Source organism: Nannospalax galili, unplaced genomic scaffold, assembly GCF_000622305.1.
Source record: "Nannospalax galili isolate Female #2095 unplaced genomic scaffold, S.galili_v1.0 scaffold600, whole genome shotgun sequence".
In the NCBI taxonomy this organism is placed as follows: domain Eukaryota; kingdom Metazoa; phylum Chordata; class Mammalia; order Rodentia; family Spalacidae; genus Nannospalax; species Nannospalax galili.
Genome location: NW_008348789.1, coordinates 4017152 through 4040356, shown reverse-complemented (window position 1 = coordinate 4040356; position 23205 = coordinate 4017152). Strand labels below are relative to the sequence as shown.

Sequence of the window (23205 nt, the reverse complement as noted above, 5' to 3'; positions counted from 1 at the left end):
AGGGATTGGGAGCTATTAGAATTTGCACAGTGTTCTATGACACCAGTTCAGCAATGAGTTTCAAGGTAGATTTCTGTCCTTACTACCCAGTCCTTACCCTCAGTGAATGGAATTTCATTTTCCAATGTGCTGCCAGAGAAAACGGTTTTGGTCATGTAATATTTTGAGCACCAAGACTGATGCCAAACTGGATCATATCACAGTTTCATAGTTTCAAGGAACCATGTAGTCTCAGGCAGGCAAATACTTGGGCCAACCACAGATAGTAGTAATGTAAGCCAAAATATGTATCCATCCTGCTGGAGTCAGGTCTTTGCCTGGTGTTGTGGCTAGTCACAGCTCCAACTGCAAGCACTGGCCCACTGACCAAGTGACAACTTTGTCACCTCAGGTCCAAGGAGCAACACTATATAGAGTTCCATCACTACCAAAATTAATGCTATGCTTTATGGTGTCTGAGTCTCACTAGTACAGTGTATGGGAAAGCACATCACATCACTCTAATGATATCAATGTACAAGTCAAAATGCTATTCAGTCCACCAGGTTTCAGGTTCCAGTCAGTGATAGTTAGGTCTAAAGACTCCATTTGATAATTCTTGCTTAGGTACAGGAGTCTTTTATATTTGCCTGTAGGATGCTTCTCTTCCCACACTGCCTGGAGTTGGGGAAGGGGTGTGGGGGACAATTTCCTGTTTCCTTTTGAAACAGGTTCTCATTATGTAACCCCAGCTGGTCTGGAACTCACTATGTAGACTATCTCAGACTGGCTTTGATCTCACCAAGATTCACCTGTCTCTGCCTCCTGAATGCTGTCATTAAAGGCATGCACTGCAACACCTGCCTGTATTTTATCATAACTTTTTTTTTCTCTCTCTTTTTAAGACAGGGACTCCCTGTAACCCCAGACTAACTGTAACTCATCACATAAACCAGGCTTGACAACACCTCACAGAGATCTGCTTGCCTTGGTCTACCAAGTGCTGGGATTAAAGGTTTGGGCTACCATGCCTTTTCTTATGATTATTTTGAAACTGGATCCTCTAAACAAGTCTTTCTTTGCTTTCTGAAGGCAGTCTTTTACATAAATAGCTACTTTCTTGGTGTATCTGTAGACTGCTGAAGAATCTAAACTCTGTCATCTTGTTCCATCCATATTCTCCTGACTTTGAGTCCCTGTGGATCTTTTCCTTCTGAAGAAAAAAAAACCATAAAGCAAAAACATTTGATTCATGTTTCCTAGTTCCCAGGTATTAATCTAAGCCTTGATGATACAATAATAAACAAAATGTACAAAGACAATTCTTGAAAAAACTTGTCACCATTTAATAGAGTCAGGCCGTAAACAAGATATACTAAGGCAGATGATGATAAATATTACAGGTAAAAATAAAGCATGATTGGCAGATTGAACAATGGCTCCTGAATGTGTCTGTACTTCATGTTTGAATCTTGTTAACACACGCATGTATTGCACGGACTTCAAAGCTGCATTTAAATTACAGATCTTGAGATAAGGACGTTTGATTGAGTTAGGCCCAATAAAATCATTTGATTCCTTAAAAGTAGAGAATATATTAGGTCAGAAAGGAAAGACCAAAAAAGAGAGCCTAAGAGTGGCACTGTGAGGAGTCCATGTGACACTACTGTCTTTGAAGACAGAGACTAGGGGAATGTTGTCAGTCTTTACAAGCTTGCAACCCCAAGGAAGCAGATGATTCCCACAACCTGCAAGAAGGGAAGCAGTTTTGCTGGTAGCTTGATTTTTATCCTGTGAGACCTAGGTAGGACTTCAGTCCCATGGTGTTATAAATAATCACTTTAGTTGATTAATGTGACACATCTGAGGAATTTTGTGACAGCAATGTTATGAAATCTATACAGAAGATCAAGAGAGACTGGAAAGCAGTGTTGTATCTCAAAACATGACCAGGTAAGGAGTCGGTGATGGGAACATGCCTGAGAAGTTGAATGAAGCTACAAAGCCATTCATACACACACACACACACACACACATACACACACACACACTCTTTGCCATCTCAAACCGGCATTAAAGGTAAAACACTTATACACACTTTGAGAGAGAGAGAGAGAGAGAGAGAGAGAGAGAGAGCGCAATTCAAGCATCTTGAGGCAGAAACAGGCTTAATTGAAGAAAGTAATAGCATAATTTCTGAAAATCAGCACCACAGGGACAGAGGACGAGATAATGAGGTGACTTGTAGCATCAGATAGCCAGACTGGTACCTGATACATAGAGGTATTTTATTCCCTCTGGGCAGGGAGTCTTTGGGAGAGAGGGAAAACATCTGATGATTTAGATGGAAAAACAGTCATTATGGTGAGTGGAGACAGGACTGGAAGAAGAGCAGTGTAAGAGCCATGCCAAAAACTGTTCAGTAATTCAAAGAAAATCAGGTTAATTGTCGAAGCATAAAAAATGGCTTTATGTCGGCGATTACCCCCTGTGTTGACAACTAAAGAAAGAAAAAACTTGTAAGAACTAAAATATTTGAAATCTTTGTTTCTGATTGTGAGCCATTCTTACTTTCTCCAGTCATGTATGCCGATGCAACATTTTGCCTTCCCCTCAACATTACACACCACTGTCACTATTTGCATTAATTCGAAGATTTCATAAAATGACTTCAGAAAAGATAATCAGGACTTTCACACTTGAGTCATCACTGTCCTGCTGTGTCCTGCTCACTCTCAAGTTGCATGCTTTCTCTATAACCATCTTCCTCAGCTGCTTGCAAAGTATACATTTTTCTCTTGAGTAATTTCTAGCCAATACTTTCTTTTGAATCTAAAACCCAAATTTAAAATCTAAATAAAAATGATATTTGAAGGCCTATGCAAATTCACTGAGGTGGGAAATTTCTGCTCTTTGATTTCCTTAGAAACATCAATTGCTTTTTAGGTATGTTGTATGGGAATGAACAATTTTGTACTATTGGGTGATCAATTTCAAACTTTAAATATACCTACTGTTGTTTTCATTAGTTCAAAATGTCAGAATTATATATCATAGAAACACTACACTAGGACTGAAAAGGCCTACACTTACATGCTTAATTTAAATTTAAAAGTTACTTAAGAGTAAAAGGAAAGACAATCTATATTTAATTAAAACATTTAAAAGAATTGCAATCTATTTAAAATGTAAATATTAATAATAATCCTAAAGACATGAGAAATATATAAATGGGGTTGGAGAGATCGCTCAGTGGTTAAGAGTACTAACTGCTCTTGCAGAGGACCCGGGTTCGATTCCCAGCACCCACATGGCAGCTATGAACCGTCCTGAACTCCAGTTTTAGGGGAATCTGATGCCCCCTTCTGATCTCCGTGGCATTGCATGACACAGGTGCACTCACATACATGCAGGCAATACACTCGTACACATAAAATAAAAAAATAATAAATAAAAATATATTAAAAAAAGAAATCTCTAAACATAGACGTAAAATTTAAACTGTTTCCATATGGTCATGCACCTCTTGAAAACTTTCTCCTCCTCTTCTGAGAAGGTCCCTGAGCCTTGGGTTGGTGAAATTTAATAAAGGAGTCTGGTCCAAGGACCATCATTCAGCAGACTCTTGATCTCTATGCTTTGGCCATTTGTGACCTTTTGTGTTCCTGACCCTCTGCAGAATGAGGGAGTTCCATTATTGAGAACTGAGAGATTCATTAGTGTCCTCTTCTTTACCCCTCTTCTATGTTTCATGAGCCTTATGTGTAAAGGTTGCATTGTAGATGTGTCACTTAGGCCTGGGCAATTCATAGACAATGTCCATGTGTAACAATTTGTGGTACTTAGTGATAGTCTCTGACTGGTGCAAAATGGGCTTCTCTGATGAGTAGTGACTGGGATATTTGTCTCTAGATATAAGGATACATATTTTTCACATAGTAAGAAATCACAGAATGACAGAGTATATGGCCTCTAGTCGGGGGCTATGGGAGGGTGCCAGTGGGGATGGGGACATAAAGATGATTAAGATTGTTTGAGATGTTCTTTATGAAATATACAAAAAATTCAATAGAAACAAATTTTAGAAAAATAAATAGATAAACACAACCATCACATTAGTATGCAAATGATAAAATTATTTGTACACCAAAAAGTATATAAAACCTATTGTTAATAAAGATTTACTACCATAGTGAAAAACATGTGGTTACTTAAAATTGGAGTAAAATATTTTAAACACTAAGAAATTAAACTGTTTTTACTTAAAGCAAATGTGTATCTTATATTTTATTATAGCAAACTAATATTTTAACATTCATATAAATATTCATTATATCTTGTTGATAAAACAATGTTAATGGCAAGTAATAAAATTATTCTTAGTATATATTCTGTAAACTATTGACATATGTCTAAAGCATTATCAAGAAATTAGAAATTCTTTAAAAACTATGTTCTCTTCTGCCTGGACCTGTGAGCTTCCTGTAAGCTAATTGTTGCCACAAGACTTATTGCTGTACTACAGGCACTTGTAAATGTCTTGGGCAATTCTTCTAAGTCTATACTACAATGCAAAGATCCTCACATTGGTTTAAAAATTATGTTCTTAGCTACAAAGACCAGGGTTCAATTCTCAGCACCCACACAGCTTCTAACAGATGTCCCTAATGCCTCTTTCAGGAGATCTGATTCTCTCTTCTGGTCTACACAGGCATTGCATGACATGGGTGCCCTTACAAGTAGGCAAAACACTCATCCACACAAAATAAAAACGAATCAGAAGGAAAGAAGAAAAAATAAAGTTCTATTGCATATCAAGTACTTAGCAATAAATATTTGTACCAGTTGAGCCTAATTATTGAATTAATATTATAATAATATTATATAGTCACTAATTGAGCATAAAATGCCATTTTTACCAAAAATATACCTTACTGTGCTTCATAATAAAAAGTGGATCATTCTATAAAATTTAGAATTTTGCTGATCATGTTAAATTACTATTCTATAATTAATGGTAACTAAAATTTACTGATCCAGAGTAACTTTGCTTAACCTCGCTTTTTAAAATTGTATTTTATATATATATCAGTGTATTGCTTACATGAATGAAAGTGCACCCATGTCATGCAATGCCTGAGGAGTTCAGAAGAAGGTGTTGGATACCCTGGAACTGGACTTAGGGACGGTTGTCAACCATCATGTTTGTGCTGGGTATTGAAACCTGGTCCTCTGCAAGAGCAGTCAGTGCTCCTAACCACTGAGTCATTTCTCCAGCCCCGACTTAACCTTATTCTGAGGAAAGTCATATGATTAGTAGTCATACAAGAGAGACGAAAATCTCACCTGTGCTAAAATTGTAATTAATAGGTATTTTTTCTTTTTCTAGCACATTACATTTAAAGATCTAAAAACTGAAAATGTTCACTTCCCAAATAATTAGGTAACACTATAATTTAATTCTAAAAACCTAGGTTGCATTTTTTTCTCAGTTTACTAATTTTAATTCAACCCATATACTTATTTCAAGATGTTTCTGTTACAGGTAAATCATGGGTTCTTGTCTCAGAATTTCTACCATTTTAACTCAGCAGCATCCTTGTGAAGTCTGACAACAAACTAATCATGGGCTAATCATGGATGCAACACTGTTCTCAGATTACCGCATCATTATTTCATCCTCTATTTTGTGACTACATAATGGGTGCTTTGGTACATATGCCTGGTTAATAAGCTCATTAAATCCTAATATCTTACTCTGGTTGAAAACCTGTGAGTAAACATCTTAAAAAATCATTGTCTGAGAGTTGTCTAAAGTGTGTCAGGAAAAATTGTTAATCTTTATTCAATATAAAAATGCTGTTCCAAGTTGTTATCTTTATCATCATAGACAAGTCACCTCTAAACTTTTTATCAGAGAAGCTCTTTTTACAGTAGATGTTGATTAATACAGAAAATCAGAACTGGTCAACATGCAGAGAATAAGAGACTGTGGAGTGCTTAGCTCTAAATGAAACATCTCTATCGCACTCCTTCTCCATAAGTCTCAGGAGATGGGCTAAATGACTGTAGAGGACTTCTGCAGAGACATAGCATTTGGTGGACATGACATCACCATTGCACATGTGAGCAGCTATGAATACATACATAAGATCAAGCAAGCCAAAATCCCAGCTTGGATGGGGGAAGAGCTCATGAAGACCCATCCTAGATGATGATCCATTGGCAGTAGATGGCTGCTGTAGGAGGGAATGTGGTCTGTAAGAAACCACTCATGCTACTGTAGATGGTCTACTCCCATGCACAAACAACCAGCACTAAAGAGACTTAGTGGGTTTAAAAACAGAGCACATGAAGTTGAATGGGAAAGTGGTAAAGGGATGGGGAAGAATTAAAAGGAAGGGGATGGGGAGTGGATTTGATCAGAACAATTTATTGCATTATGACTTTTTTTTCCTTTTTGAGACAGGATCTCCCTGTAGCTCCAGCTGGCCTTGGACTCTCTATGTGGACCAGGCTGGCCTCAATCTCACAGAGATCCACCTGCCTCTGCCTCAGGCATTCTCGGATCAAAGGCATATGCCACCATGCCCAGGTGGCATTATAAAATTCTTAAATGATTAAAAATGCTTATTTTCAGCAGAGTTAGAACCTCTCAAATAGCTGAATTCTCTAGGCAAAAGCTTTTTCTGTGCCTGCTGCTGTGTAGTGGAACACACACAATCCTGTGTATCATGGAGCACAAGGTCCTTCTGAAAATATCTGTGTGCAGATAACATGCATATTTTTGGAATCTTTCAAGTCAAGTGCTATGTCTCATCAATATTTTAGAGCTGATACTTTGATTTTTTTAAATGAAGGGCTAAGGATCTGTTACCACATTTCCTTTATAGTTATTCTAATGTGTGTGTGTGTGTGTGTGTGTGTGTGTGTGTGTGTGTGTGCAAAATCATTTTCTGTGCTTAAGGATCAATCCATGTCTGATGGATGTAATTTTGGGTTCAGTGGGAAATAAAACAGTGACCTCCGGCTATTCTATTTTGATTTACTGTGACCCTGATGACTGGAAACCAGTTCCCAGGTACACTGCAGAATGATTGTGGCTTTGTGGCCTGTAACTTACTTGACAAAGGTTAAGGTACATGGGGCAATGTAAAATAGAATAAAAGCTTTTATCATGATATTTTTTCCCTGAAATACATTTCTAAAATGCTAGTTTGGTTCAAGTATATGTTTGAATTCCCAAAAGAATTTTTTACTTCCTTATCACAATAGAGCACAGAAAAAGAAGTTCATAAAAGAGCCAAAACAGTAATGAGTTTTTTAGCTTAAGCTCATATATTTTTTAAAAACTAATACACATACAAGAACAACAAAAGTGATACAGACTTTAATAAGCCAGTGGCCCTTATTTTTCATCTACAATCTGGAATGCAGCAGAGGGTTTTCTATTCCAGTTTTTTGCTTTCATGGCTTCCCAGGAAACCAGGCACAACAGTTTCTCTTTTTCCTTCAAATCTCAGTTCTGGAAGTTTTTAATGTGCGCTGGTGAATGAAGATCGCAGCTACAACGAAGGCCTATGGGAGATTATTAGCCAATCTAAAGTCTAGGGAAAGTTTCTGTGTTTGTTTATTTGTTTGCTTTGTGTATGTTTCAGTTTCAAAAATGTGCACAGATTTAGAATTCAGGACAATTACATGAATTTCAATACCATCTTCTTACAACAAATTTATATCCAAGCATAACGTTGCTATTGTACATTCTGCTGTCTACTCAATATTATCATCATAATAAAATTTTCATTGTTCTAAGTGTTTAATATCAACAAAATTTTTTTGACAATTTGTTTTCAATGAAATTCTAACACAATTTGGATAAAGCTCCATATGCACACCTTGAGGAAGAATCAATTTTCTAAGATAATTTCTTCCAAATATTGTTTCAATTATACCATATTACATGACAAAATTCTACTATAAATCGATCACCATCTAACAATATTTTGTATTCTTCTCTCATTCACATTTTCATTACTTTTTAAGTATAAATATAAAACTGCCAAGGAATCAATCAAATCCTCAATGACCCTTTAGAGGACTAAATATAATATATAAAATGGCAGGGTATTTATAAAATCTTGTGCAATATAAAGGCATGTTAACGCTTCCTTAAAGTATAAAGGCTTCACTCCCTGTGTTTATAGCAAGGAAACAGCCACTTAGAAACTTGAAAAAAAAAAAAAAACCACACAAAACATAAACAAATCCAGCAATAAAGTTTTTTTGAAAATGCAGGTGAAAACATTAAATTGTGTGGGGGAGGTGCAGAAAGGAGAGGAAATCTAAATACCATCAAACTCTATTGTGTGAAAATCATAAAAATTCACTAAATGAACACTCAAATGAATGCTAAATAATTTTTGACAGGTTATGGGGCATTTCAACTGACCTTTAGTCCGGAATTAAGCACATTTTGGTTGAAAGTAGATAACTGACTGGGGTCATGCAGAGAGGTAGTCATGGCTTCCTTTAGAAAAGCATATTCTAAATGAAACATTGGTGCATCTTCACTGTTTAGATTCCAGGGTATAAATTGAGATGTTTTTATCTAAAAGGTGCTAGATTAGTTCCATGCTTGTAGCGATAAAACAGTTTATCCTCCGTTACTATTTTTTCATAACTCCTTTTATTTCCCTCATTTAAAGGTCAGTGATAGTGGACACCATGGTGATTATTAGAACTTATTCCCTGAAGGGAAGGCAAGAAAATGTTTGGTCCCATTCTGCACTAGGAAGGCTGTACCTCAGTTGCTGTCTAAGCATTATTTCTCTGTCCTTATTTTTGCTTGAAATTTTGCATGCAATGTAAACTTTGGATCAGTGACTTAAATTCTCTCTATGCCATTTCCCTCTAATAAAACAGAGAGGGTGAAGCCATCTTAAGTCTACGCATACTTCTTTCAGTATTTCTGGCAACATTTTAAATTATAGCAACCTTAAAACACTCTTGAAATCTTGAAAAAGTTGTCATTTTTGAATGACCCAGTTTATCTCCCTTATTAATGCAAAACAATGTTGCTTTCATAATGTGCTTGCTAATCTAGCCATCCTCCTGAAATCCACGGATTCAATGGGATATAGCAAAACTTCATAATAAAGGCTTTTTCTCAGACTTTGATTGCCTCCAAGAACTTGAAGGTAAGACCCTATGTTAAAAACAGGCCACACTTCAGACAAAGGATTTGGAGCAACTGTGCTGGGACGTGACTTGGAGGGCTCCTCCCTAAGACTAGCTCTCATAGTATCATATCATGAGACTGCCAAGGGAGAAACCCACTTCAGTGGTCCTATTCAGCTGCACAAGCCTATGAAGCACAAAAATGACCAGCCCAACAAGTGATTTCATTGGTGCAATAGCATTACTTTACTCTTAGGGGTAAAAAACAGCTGTATAATTGAACTTAAGGCCCATTCAATGGGAGGGAATTCATGTGTGGTACTGTAAACACAGGCAGGTACACATGGCTGGAGAGTTCATAGACCCTTCTGTCATCTCCTTAGACCAATGTAATTTATTACTATTTGCAAATGCATATCCATATCCTTATATTACAAGCATACCTTTCACAACTTGTCAAAGAAGATTCTTTTTGCAACAGATGGAAACTATTACAAAATCCCACAGCTGGTCAATTGCAGAGAATAAATGACTGTGAGGTGCCCGGACCTAAGTGACACAATTGTAATACAACCACTACAATCTAAGGCTGAGGGAACAGCATGGAAGAGAGGGCACAACGAATGTAAGAGCTAGACAAACAAGACACCTGCTGTTAATTAATCCATGCTAGACATGTTAGAGAAGCTTCACCAGTGAAATCTCCCTAGTATTTAAGTCTAACAAGATCTGCATAATGACAAAACTAGTTGACTTGACAAGGGAGATGATGGAAACTTGATGAAGTCCCACCTAAAGCTGAGGAGCTATAGGCAATCGACTGATGCTGAGAGAAGGAGTATCAGTTTCTCCAGAGAGTAGCTCCCTGAGAGATTATCTCTCCCCAAGTGGGCAGTCCTAAACACAAGTACACAAGAGCACTAGTAAATGGATTCATTGCATTTTATATAACTATATAAATGTGTGTGTGTATGTGTGCATTTGTGTATTTATTAGTGAATATATGTATATGTACAATAATAAAGAAGAGAACAAGAAATTGGGAGCAGTGAGCTGCCATAGAAAGAGTTGAACAGGGACTGGGAGAGTTGAAAAATAATACAAATACAATACTCATGTATAAAATTCTCAAAAGTAAGTCCTATTAATTCAACTTTCTGTCCCCATATGTCTCACAATGTGAATTCACCCAATGGAACCTGGTCAGCCTATCTAGCATCATTCCCTTAAAGAAGACCAATTCTCTCTCAGTCAGCAGTGATTGGTTGTCAAGAGTTTGTCAGTTAAGGGTGGGGCTTCTTACCCATTTTCCCACTTCTATGCTGGATTTTTGTCTGGTTTGAGTTTTCATGGGGATGTGCCTGCTGTCATCATTGCTGTAAGTTCATATGAACAAATTCCAGGCTGTCATGAGGAAATTTTGCTGGTGAGATGTGAAAGATACTTTAGTATTCTCTGGATCCCCTGATCCACTATGTTCTATAAACCTTAGGTGTAGAAATTTCACTGTAGTTATGTCACTTAAGGCTGGGCATCTCACAGATGCTTACTGTGTTTGGACAGTTGTGGAACTCTGTAATAGTTTCTGTATGTTGCAGAAAAGTTTCTTTGAAAGGTGGTGTGATGGCTAATTCTGGGTGTCAACGTGACTGGATGTGGGATTAACTGAAATAAGAGAGATCTTCTTGATTAGATCATCTGAAGCTGGAAGACACACCCTAAATGTTGGTGTTACCTTCTGATGGCAGCCAGTATAAAAGGCCAAGGCAGAGGAGAACACCTGGCTTCTTGCTTCGTGCCTTCTCTCGCTGGTGAGTTCATCTTGCTGCTGTAGACTGAAGACTAGCTGATCTTTTGGAATTCATCAGACCTTCAGCACCAGATTGGGACTACTGAGACATCCAGCCTCATGGACTGAGTGCCTCCGGATTCTCAGCCTCTCCAGTGTGGTGCAGCCATTGTTGGACTACTCAGACTCTATCCTGTGAACTAAGCTGATAAATCTCTGTATTTATATATTTATTCTACTGATTCTATTTCTTTGGAGAACCCTGACTAATACAGGTGGGAAAAGGTATACATGTCTATAAATATAAGGATATTTATTTAGCATACAATATGAAATTATGTTTATCTAGGAATGTAACAGACATAGGTTTTTCTGTAGATATGACCACTCCAGCAATGTGTATTTGGCTATGTTTACAGTGTCACCCATGAGTTCCCTCTCATTGAGAGGACTCTAAGTCCAATTAGATAGCTGTTTATTTCCTCCTAGATAAAAGTGTCACTATTGCACCAATAGAGAGAGTTTGTTGTGCCAGTCATTGTGGTTATTAGGTTTCAGAACTGGGTTGGGTCGCTGATTAATTTTTAGTAGCTTGCACAGTATCCTCACACTCTAAGTGCTAGTCTTCAGGGAAGAGAATTCCAGGTCAGTTCCAGCTCCATTGTTCCAAGTTCTGTGTCTGAGTGGACAAAATCCATAAAATTCGGTGGCGGGGGCTATGGGGGGCTGCAGATAGGGGAAGGGGGTCTAAATTAGATTAAGAAGTATAAAGTGCACAAAAATTCAATAAAAATACATATTGTTAAACAGAAAGATGAGAAGAGGACTTGCATTTTTGTAACAAAGTGAGTAAGTTCAAAGGTTTAATGGATTTAAACATACTTTTGTTTAACATAAATATTTAGAAGGTAAAAACAAGAAAATTCTTCAAAAATATACCAACAGGACAGTCTGTTGGAGGAAACGTCTCAAACCAAGTTCCCCTTCCCAGGAGACTCTAGTTTGTATCAAGGTGACCCAACCTAACTATCACAAAATGCTTCTGAATTTAGTCTTGTGGAAAGCAATTCATTACTGTCCTCTTAATGTTGACCAGTTTACCACTTAATAGTAAATATATTTCAATCTTTTATTTAAAAGTCTGTACAAAAATAAAGTTTTCTAAAATGTCTTTAAAATGAATACATTTTTGTTATCATTAAAACCAATAACTTTAATCTATTGAAAATGACTATTTTTATTTTTGAAACCGTTTTAGATTTACTTCTTTTGTGTATGATACTTAGAGTTATAATTGAAATGTACTTCAATTATTTGAAATACATTTCAAATGCTGAGCATTTTATTTCAGCAAATTAAAGATCTGGACTCTATCTTCCTGTGAAGTGCTAACCACATCTCTGAGACACTATGGTGAAAGTGAGACTGAGCCATATTGTATGCATGGTCTCTAGGTAAGCTTTCAAAAATAACCAAACACTGTAGCTAACAATAACCCCTTCTTTGCCCTAAGCTACATGATTTGGGTGTTTTAGTATGATCATCCATTACAAGTTCCACACCCAGTCAATGCTAAGAACTGAAATCATGGCATCAGTGGGTAAGCAATCTTTATCTTCCTGGAGCTGCATCCTACCAAGATCAACTGGAGTGATGCTGGGTACTTGTACCATGAAATTCACTGGTTTCTTCACTACCATAGAGAAACCAGTGGTTTGGTTAAAGGGTGAAATCAAAAGGGTTATCATTTTGGCCCCTTTCTTCAGATGCTTCCATGTTGGAGAGCAGTATAAACAATGAGAAAACAGCTCCCTAAAATGATTAGCAATGCCTCTTGTATGGCCAATTGCTTATTCCATTTGGCCAAGGTCATCTATGAGACAATGTGGCACCTTGGAGGGCTTCATAACCACAACTCATGCCATCAATACCACCCAGACAGCACCTGTGGGAAGCTGCTGCATGCAGCAAGGCAAGCATGCTGGCCTTGGGGATGCCCAGAATATTATCTCTATGCACACTGCTGTGCAATGACTGGGAGAAAGTTCATCCCAGTGCTAAAATGATGCTCAGAGGACCACACTGAGGATCAAGTTGTCATCAGTGATATTATTCTTCTGCTTTGTCTGCTTCTGTCTGTATTAGCTACTTTTCTATTGCTGTGATAAAAGTACCATGACCAAGGTCACTTATAGAAGAGTCTATTGGGCTTACATTTCCAGAATGATAAGAGTCCATGATGGTGGAGAACCAAATCAAGAGGCAGTCAAAGGAGAAAGCTAAGTGTTCACATCTTTAAGAAGGTACAGGAAGCAGAGTGAGGAAAATTTGAATTGAGATGTGGCTATGAACTCTCAATGCCTGCTCCAAGTGATGGCTTCCTCCAGCAAGGCTGTGCTTCCTAACTCTCCATATAAACAGTGCAACCAACTGGAACCAAGTATTCAAATATTTGGAGCTTATGGGGACCACTTACTCAAACCACCACAGATGCTGAGATGGGCATTGTCCTCAATGGCCACTTTGTCCAGCTCTTCTCCTAGTGTGATAATGAATTTGACTACAGCAGAGGTGTGGTAGACTCTAAGATCCTCATGACCTCTAAGGTGTAAGTGCTCTACCCACCACTGCAAGAGCATGAGAGGAAGAGACACTCATGGCCACTGAGAAGTTAGCTCCCAAAGTCAGTATCCAAACAGAGGCTCTTTCCTTGTAGTTTTCATCCCAACCCTCCCCCACCTCAAAAGGAAAGGAGGTTCGGGAGACCTACATACACATATCACAAATAAAGATCACAGAAATCCCAAAAGATCAAAGATATAAGCTACAGATATGTGTCCTACAGTGTTTCTCAGAGTTTACATGGAGAAAGTCATTAAATATCCATGATTAAATTGGTTATTTTAATGAGAATATATATATACACATATGTCTACTTATGTATTGCATTTACGATTACATTTTAACATAGCTGAAGGGAGTGTGGCTTTTTTGTGTTGGTCTCCTCCCTGCTGGCGCCTTGGTATTGCCAGGGAGCCACTGGGCATCCGTCTAGGTCATGGAGGGTTGTGAAAGGGGGAAGACGGGAGGTGGAAAGGAAGATCTTGGGCACTTGCGCATACGATGGGGAAGGAACACCCAGGAGACTGTGTCAGCAGACAGCTCATTTTAATAAGGCAAAACAGAAGTTTTCATAGGGAAGTTTTTATAAGGAAGTTTTGCCGGCAAAGAGGCGGGATTGAGTTTTTGGCCCGCAGGCAGGTAGAAGGGAGGGGATTTCCCAAAGCTAAGAGGTGGTGTCTGCTCATGGTACTTTCCGTCCTGTTGTCTGGTCACATGATTTACAAGAGCCCTGATTAGGGTTGGGGAAATGGAAGCTTAGCCTAGAGGCAGTTGGGTAAGAGATAATGGGATAGCTGGCAAGTCTGGAATGGAATGGGCCAGAATCCAGGGTTATGCGGCCCTGCTCTACATTCTGATCATTTCTGCCTGTATTCCAACATTTTTGAGGCAGGGTCTCCCTATAGCTCCTGCTGGTCTGGAACTCACTATGTAGACCAGGCTGGCCTTCAAGTCGCAGGGATGCATCTATCTCTGCCTCCAAAGTGCTGGGATTACAGTTATAATACATTGTCTTCCAAACAAGGGGCTATGTTCCTTGTATGAATGCCATTATCATGAACTCAGAGACATTTCTAATCTAGGGTTTCAAATAGTACATGGACTGAGAAAGTTAAGCGGTGGCTAAGTTGACCTACATTTTAAAATGTGAGGAACTAGGACCAGTGAACCCTGGAGCTTGTAATCTCAGCACTTGGGAGGCTGAAGCAGATGGAGTACCACAAGTCTGAGGCCACCCTGGAACACACAGCAAGTACTAAGCAGGCCAGGGGTACATAGCAAGACTGTCTCAAAACAACAACAGCACCAGCAGCAACAACAACAGGAGAATACCTTTCTGAGGCAAGGCTTTCTAGGCTGAATGGGTATGAAATAAATGTGTACTGGGACTTTGGTTGGAAGTGCCTTTGGGCCTACCTTTCCTTAAACGGGCTTCATTCTTTGCTGCTCACCCATGTGAATTCGCCTGAATGCACCTCTACCCAGCAATATCTTCTGAGTCTGTTTCCTGTGTGTGATATACTGTTTATCATTCTTCATTATGTAAACTGTGTTTTCTTCTTAACATGGATGAGTCCATGTTTAAACATTTTTATTTTAAATCCATGTTTTTTTTTTTTCTGTAAAGTGGTTAGCAGTTTGGAGTAAACTTATACTCCAAGAAAGAATAAGATAACTGCATTTTCTTTTGATCATTTCAGCAGCTCTTGGAGACTAACAAAGCAGGGAAATAGGATCTTCTTCACCACCTACACCATGGCCATTTCAGTATTCGGCTCTTTGGCTGTACTGTGTGTGCTGTGCTTAGCAACTTGTACATTTTTGGACATCTTTTTTTTTTTTTATGAAGCATAACAAAGTACATGCAAGCACAGGTACACACTGCAGCTGGAATTTCAGAATACAAATATTAGCTTTGACATCAATTAGGAACAAGAGACTAAAAGAAGTCATTACCCTTTTGCAACTTATTTTATTCATCTACAAATGAGGGGAAGTGATTATTTCACACCATTTTTTGAGACTTAAATAATTTATACTCAGGAATTAGAAAATTAATTGAAATAAAAGGGGAACATGTGAGTTTGTTTTTTTTGTTGTTGTTGTCTTTTTTTTAGACAGGGTCTCCCTGTAGCCCCTGCTGTCCTAGAACTGTGTAGAACAGGCCGGCCTTGAACTCACAGAGATCCACCTGCCTCTGCCTCCTAAGTGCTGGGATTAAAGGCGTGCGCCATTTTTAATGCACACACAATGTGAACACTGCTTGTATTAAAGAACCAGATATCAGAATGCAGTGCATGTGAAATGAAAGTTAAATGACGGTAGCATGCTTTGTTTCTTATATTTTTGATATCTGCAATCTTTAAATTGTCCTCCATTTTCGAATATGACCCTAGTAAATGTCGTGCATGAAATAATAGCTAAAACATGATCTTTTTCTGTTTCTTACCTATAACACAGGATCATATAGCACTCTTTAAATATTTCAAATGTTAAAATCAGGTCTTTCATTGAATTTGGATTCTCTAGAAGAACAGTATCAATAGAATGAATATTAGATTGGCTTACAGGATACAGATTGGATAGTGTAACAATCCAATAATACCTTCACATTGAAGAGGCAGCAAACTGGGAAACTGTTCCTTCCTTGAAGCAGGATGTCTAAGAAGTCCCAGTCTGGTCCTGAAAGCCTGGAAATGATCTGACCTTCAGTCCATGTTGGAAACATATAGAAAGTAGGTTCTGATATGAGCAAACAATGTACCAGCAGGGACAACAGTGCTAGTGGCAGCAGCAACAGGACAGATGAATTTGCCAGCAAGATTCAAAGACAATGAGGCAATACAAAGGTTTTCCCTAGGACCTCCATTTCATCTGGGTGGCTGCTAAAAGATGCTGCTCACCTTTATGGAGGGTCTTCTTTCTTCAAATAACCTGATCCAGAAAATCTTTCACAGGTGTGCCCAGAAGCTTCTCTTTTAGTTAATTCCAGATCCAGTCAAGTTGACAACCAAGATGAACCAGCAGAGTCACATACTCCTGCTTTTCCTCCTCCTCCTCCTCATTCTCAGGAAAACAGTGGTAGTGAGCTTACAGGAGAGAAAGAAAATTGCCTGCTTGAAAATGTAAGAGCTTAGCCTCTGCTTTTCCTCCAGCCACCTCTGCCACCTTGCTTCCCCGCCACTATGGACTCTTGCCCCTTGGAACTATAAACTAAAAAAACTCTTCCTTCCAAAAAAGAAAAACAAGAGAAAGAAAGAAAAGAAAAAGTGAATCTAATACAAGTAGATAAAAAAAAACTACATGCATTCTATATTCACTACGAAAATATACTCCTTGAAATGAATCTAATACAAGTAGATAAAAAAAACTACATGCATTCTATATTCACTAAGAAAATATACTTTGTAGTCCTTGAAATTAGAAAGAATTCTTATTTTTGACATTTCCAAATTAAAACTTGCTCTAAATGTATGGGCTATCACCTACATATTTTTAGCATAGATGAATTGGACTTCTGTTCAAGATTTTTCCAATTATCGAATGCATTTGAATTTAGAGCAAACTTTTTGTTCTACTGCTGTTCATGCCAATGTTTATGTGCATCTCTGAGACCTCATCTTGTCTTATGAATGCCAAGGAAATTTGGATTGTGGTTGTTTTTTGATAACTTCTTTGGTAAACACTGTATAATTTTGAAATTATTAACTTTAATTTGTTTTTATGTTGATGTATATGCTATGCCACTCAACGTACTTTGTTGATTGTGTGTACTTCACTTTGTTTCTTAAAACAAATAATATTAAAAAATGAATTGGGCAAAACCTAATGTATCTCTCTGAGGTTTACCTTTAGTTATATTCTGAATCCTTGCAAATCCCTGTGGTTAAAATTCCTTGGGATTAAGTGTACACTAGTCTGAAGAAAGTGTGATTATCTTACCCCCTCATAACAAGTACAAGCATGTCATGTAAATGCTTTTCTCTCCATAGTCAGCAATGTAAGACCTACAAGTTTTTTAGATTTGTTTTTAGATAATAAAGACTGGAAAGTGGCTGTTGTGATTTTACTAAAATATTCAGTGCAACCATCACTATTGATATCAAAATGTATCATTTATAATTGATGTTTAAAACTGTTAACATTTGGTTGCAGAAAACATTCCAATACACAGAAGGACCCAGACTTAATCCACTTATCATACAAGTAGCACATTAGAAACAATGAGAGTGCAGACTTGCCGTTTAGTTATTAATTCTTATTGAAAACATAGTATATTTCCACCTTGAAAGCACAATCCTAGAGAAAATAACTAGATTAAAGGAACAAATTATAATCTACAGAGCCCACTCAGGTGTATTTTCTCAAGTAGTGCTGAATAGAGTATGTAGGAAAGTATCAATGTCACAGACACAACGTTAGGCCTGAGCTTAATTTAGTATCCACCTTTATAGGTCCTCTTAGAATTATTTAGCCTTACACTTTGTAGTTACCTTAAAATTTGTGTTCTCTTGATGAGGTGGCATGAGTAATGGACATGACTCAGAAAAAGAAAATATATTCAGTATGAAAACTAGTGCCAAATCGTGTTTTAAATATCAGTAAGTATTAAAAGTAATTTAACAGTTCTTTAGCTGGGAGATGCAAATTGAATTACATCTTAAAGGAAAAAATAATTTGGATAATTTAGGATACATTATTTGACAAAAATCACTTACTCTGATTTTGAATAGTGGACTATAAGAGGTATGCGCCACCTTCTGTGTTAGTTAATTTTCCTCTTTCTGGAATAAAATACCCAACAGAAGCAATTTAAGGGAAGATTTGTATAAACTGATGGCTTCCAATGTCACAGTCTATCAACAGAGGGAAAGACATAGCAGAGCAGTTTAGTCCCTTGAGACAAGAGTATGTGGCATCCTCTTAACGTAGTGCACACAGAAGGGTGCTGTAGCTTGAACTAAAGTAGATAGAACCTTCCATTGTCCCCCCTCATTTCCAGTGATTTGCTTCTGTCAATCAAGTCCCCACAGACTGAAGCCTCCACTGCCTTCAAAATAGTTCCATAAGTTACAGAATCATTGTTCAAATTATTGATCTGTTCAGAATATCCTAACACAACACATCCCACCCAATGTCTCCATAGGCTTGTGCTCATCTCATAATGCAAAATTCATTCATTCCTATTTCAAGATTCTCAATAATCTTGTCAGTCACAGCAAGTTCAAAATTCCTGCTCACATGAGATCCAAAACAAGGGTCCATCTAAAATCAAAACTAATGTTCTGTACTTTCAATAAACAATACACAGAATAAACATTCCTATCCCAAAATGGAGGAACAGGAGACTAGTAAGAACTGACTAGAAGGATAAACACAGCACAGCAACTTTATGTAGCTCTGCACTTGGCATCTGGAGCCTGTGATATTACAATGCGAACTCCAATAGACTTGAGCAGCTCTGCTTTAAGGCCTTGCTTTTTGCAGTCCACTATTTTCTTTCCTGGGTTGGCTCCTCTTGTGACTTTCCTCAGCAGAAGCTTCAGTACTCCTGGCATCTCCAACAATCCAGTGTCTTCTGAGGCTGAGGTTTCATTCTCACAGTTTCACATGGTACCCTTTCAGGGTCTCCCTCCGTGATTCCATCCCTCTTAAACATTGCTTGCCCTCATCTCAGGCCATATATTAAAATATGTGTGGAAGTTTCCAGGAACCTATAACTCTTGAATTCTTCATGGTTGCAAAAACAACACTATATTGATGGGTGCCAAAGTATGTTAGGAGCTTAAGCAATATCAAGGGCCTCTTGGGCCATCCCAGGAGCTGCCTCTGAGTGTCTAAGTGGGTACACCAGCTAAACCAATTCTCTAGATATTTCTGTGCAAGCAGGGTGCTCTCATGCTCTATCTTCTCAAGGGGAAGTGTTTTGAAAAGGGTTCTGGTTTTATATTGTGGAACTGGTGATGAGTGAGGTCTCACCAATTCCTGAAGCCCTCATAAATTTATAGTTCTTATATGGGGTTAAATGCCTGAATTCTCTTTTTAAAACTATAAGCACAGCCATTTTCTAGTCAAATTTCAGGTTTTTAGCTATGAGCTTGGGTTTTCACTGTATGCCTAGTTAAAAACAAGCCAGAAATAACCATGCCATAGCCTGAATGTTATGCTGTTTCAGTTTATTCTACTAGTGTATCATTCCATTTATTTGTAATTCATGGTTTCAGGATATGGACATGTAGCCAGATTCTTTACAAGAATGTAGCATGAATGACCTCCAGTCCAGTTACCAATATAGTTATGATTCCACCCTGAAATCTCATGAGCACAGCCTTTTAAATAGACGTTTCTGCCAATATCCCATTCTTCTTACCTCCCACCAGAATATCCAGTCATTCTTTGCTTCTGTTATTTTTGAGTTTCTCTATTCTGCTTGTCCAAATTTCTAAATTCCTCCCACAAACAAGTTCCAAAGAATCATACAGTCATGTTTAGCCATCACAAAAACACCACTCTCAGGTGCAAATTTTCTGTATTTGATTTTGTTTCTATGACAGAATTCTTGACACACACAAGCAAAAGGAAAAAAAGGTTTATTTGGCAGAAGACAAAGGAGAGTGGCTGGGTCCACAAAAATGGAAGCCCAAGACAGGAACTCCTCACATGACAGAGAGTCTCCTCACATAGACCAGAAAGCAGAGTTACTTGCCAGAACAAGTTGGTTTTCCCTTCAAAGCCCTTCCACATGACCTGTTTCTGCCAGCTGGTCTTTACCTCCTAAACACTACACAGCCTTCAAAAGAGAGTCACAAACTGGAGATCAAGTGCCTAAACATGAATGATACTTCAAATTCAAACCATAACATCTTAACATGCAATTGTAAAAAATTTTCATATATACTGATAAGTGTTGGTGCTTGTGTTTATTTTCATAAGCTTGCATGTGTGTAAACAAACACAACTTACTACAACTTTTATACAAAATTTGCTTCCAAATATAGAGCCAAAAGTTACAAAAATTATTATTATTTATGTCATCCAAGCACTGGCTTTCATTTTCAGTGAAATTTCAATAGGAGAGTTTGGCTTGATTATAGAAACACAGTTCAGTATCAAAAAGAAGAATATCTTTTAAAAAGAAATTGTGTCTTCTGGAAAAAATGTAGACTCAAGAATGTAGAAAATGAATTAAATATTTGAAGCAGGATAGCAGTTGAAGAAAAAATTATGTATAAATTTGAATGAATATAACCTTAGGAATAAAGGAAGTATTCTAATCTGATTGAAATCTCCAGTAAATGAGCCAAAAGTTGGCCAGAAGTCAGGGAGAGAGACACTGTTTTAATAATTTAGGATTAAAGAAAATAGAGTCCGGGACTTTAGACGGACTGGTGATTAAAGATATAAGTTCTATGATGAGGACGTCACCCATAAAGGACAACTCTAAAATTTGCATTAAAATCGTTTAAAATTTTTTAATGCAGTCTGGGTCATAGTTGTAAAAAGGAAACAAAACATCTCAGCAGAGTAACCACTGAAAGCAGAAAGGAACTGAACTAAGGGAAAGACACAGCATGGAACATCAAACCCTGAACATTGTAAGGGGTTTTGTTACACACATAAGCCATCAATTACAGGACAGAATAACTACACATTGACATCATGGATAAACTGACTAATGAAGCTATTCAAGGCAAGAAGAAATTATTTTAAATTTATTTAAAATATCATCCAGTTATTCAGTTTTATTTTGGACCAAAGCAAACCTGTTTCTGTTGAAACTAGCAGAATTCAGAACCACTATAATGCATTCTGTATCCACCTTGCCAGTTCATTGTGAAAAGTAACTACATTGAAGTAAAAGAAAATTTAACAAGTCAGGAGAGACAAAATGATGTTAGAATAAGCAGAAAACAACTTTCAAACCTGTGGTAGTCAGAAATCAAGAACTGTTCATAAAAGTTTCCTGTTCTGATTCCCGGGTTTGATATAATACAAAGGGATATCACACTGTTGTGTAACACTGTAAAAGGAACTTAGCCAATGCAACTAAAGTTCAGAGTTCTAGTTAATTTTGTGTCAAACAGGTGTATGTTTATGAAGTAAGTTAAAATTTAAATTACTTAACTTTGTTACTCAGACCACCCTCAGTATGTGTGGGGCTCTTCCAAGCAATTACAAAACTGAGCAGAACCAGAACACAAGGCTCCCCAAGCAAGGGAGAATTCTCTAGCAGATTGTGTTTTGACTTACACACCATACACCTTTTAAAAGCTCCTTTTTGGATTGCCTTTAGACTGGAAATGAGTCATCGGCTGTAGTGTTTCCTTCACGCTGGACCATATGGAAGATCTGAAATTCCAATATCCATAATCATGTGTGAATTCTTGTATTCCTGGTTAATACTTACTAATACAGTAACTTCCTTTACTTTACTTTAAAGGAAGACTACACAAGTGAGCCTAATTAAGGCAATTAACTCTTTCAAAGCAGAAGGTTTCTGTGGATGACAACAGAATCACTTGGAGGACAAGGATTTAACACACCAGTGCTGGCTTGTGATATGGGTGACACATTTGAACACTAGAGAGGAGCATTCCAAGATCTGAGAAGTTCTTCTGAAATTTTGATATGATTCTGACATTATGTTACCAGAAAAACTAAAGTGACTATTATTAATTTATAGATATTTAATGAAAATAGTATAAAACATGTAATATATATATATATCACCAATGGAAAGATTGAAACTAAGAGATAATCAAAAGGAAATGATAGAAATAAGAATTCTTTGAATGTGCCCATCAATATAGCATGTGTGCCCATAGGTAGAATCAATGAACTTCAATATAGGTCAATAAAAAGTTCAGCAAAAAACGGGGAAGAAAGAATGAGCTTAGTTGATTAAAGTGCTTGTTGTACATGCATGAGGGTCTCAGTTCTGATGCCCACTGTTTAAAAAATCAGGAACAATGATGTATAACTGTAATTCCAGCATGGAGGAGGCTGAGACAGAGGGTTGTATCATGAGGGATTACTGTCCAGTCAGTCTAGCTGAATTGCTGAGCCAAGAAATGGAAATATGTGTCCATCAAGTGATGAACCAGTAAAGACTGTGGTGTATTGTTCAGTCAATAAAAACTTGAAATCTTGCCATTTGTGACAATCTATTAGGAACCAAAAATCTTTAGAGTAAGTGAAATGAGAAAGTCAAATAAAGGCAGATAACATATTCTCATTCATAAATGGAATTTTTTAAATGTTGATCTTGAGTGTGGAGAGAAGAATCATTGGTTAGGAGCACTGGCTGCTCTTGCAGAGGAACTAAGTTGTGTTCCCAGTCTCCACACATGGTGGCTGTTAATTGTCCATGAGCCAGTTCTAAGAGATCCATTGCCCTCTTGTGGCCTCCATGACCATTGCATGCATGTATACACACACACACAGGCGTACAAAATACATACAAAAATAAATTAGAAAATGTTGATCTCATACATGTTTTAGGTAGTATAGTAGTTATTAGAAATTGGAAAGAATATGGAAGAAAGGAAGGATGGAGAAAGGTTGATGAATACACAGTAAGTAGCAGTTAGCAGCACAAGTTCTGGTTCAGGTAGCTATTATAGAATAGGATGAGGGTA

The 23205-nt window shown here is 37.5% G+C and overlaps 1 long non-coding RNA gene across 1 annotated transcript in view; it reads right to left on the bottom strand.

Moving 5' to 3' along the window:
• Window positions 1-23205, bottom strand: part of LOC103744281 — a 71934-nt gene that overhangs the window by 30322 nt on the left and 18407 nt on the right. The window contains exon 2 of the long non-coding RNA XR_607697.2: window positions 16471-16656. This is a non-coding gene — a long non-coding RNA (uncharacterized LOC103744281). The remainder of the gene's footprint in view (window positions 1-16470; window positions 16657-23205) is intronic.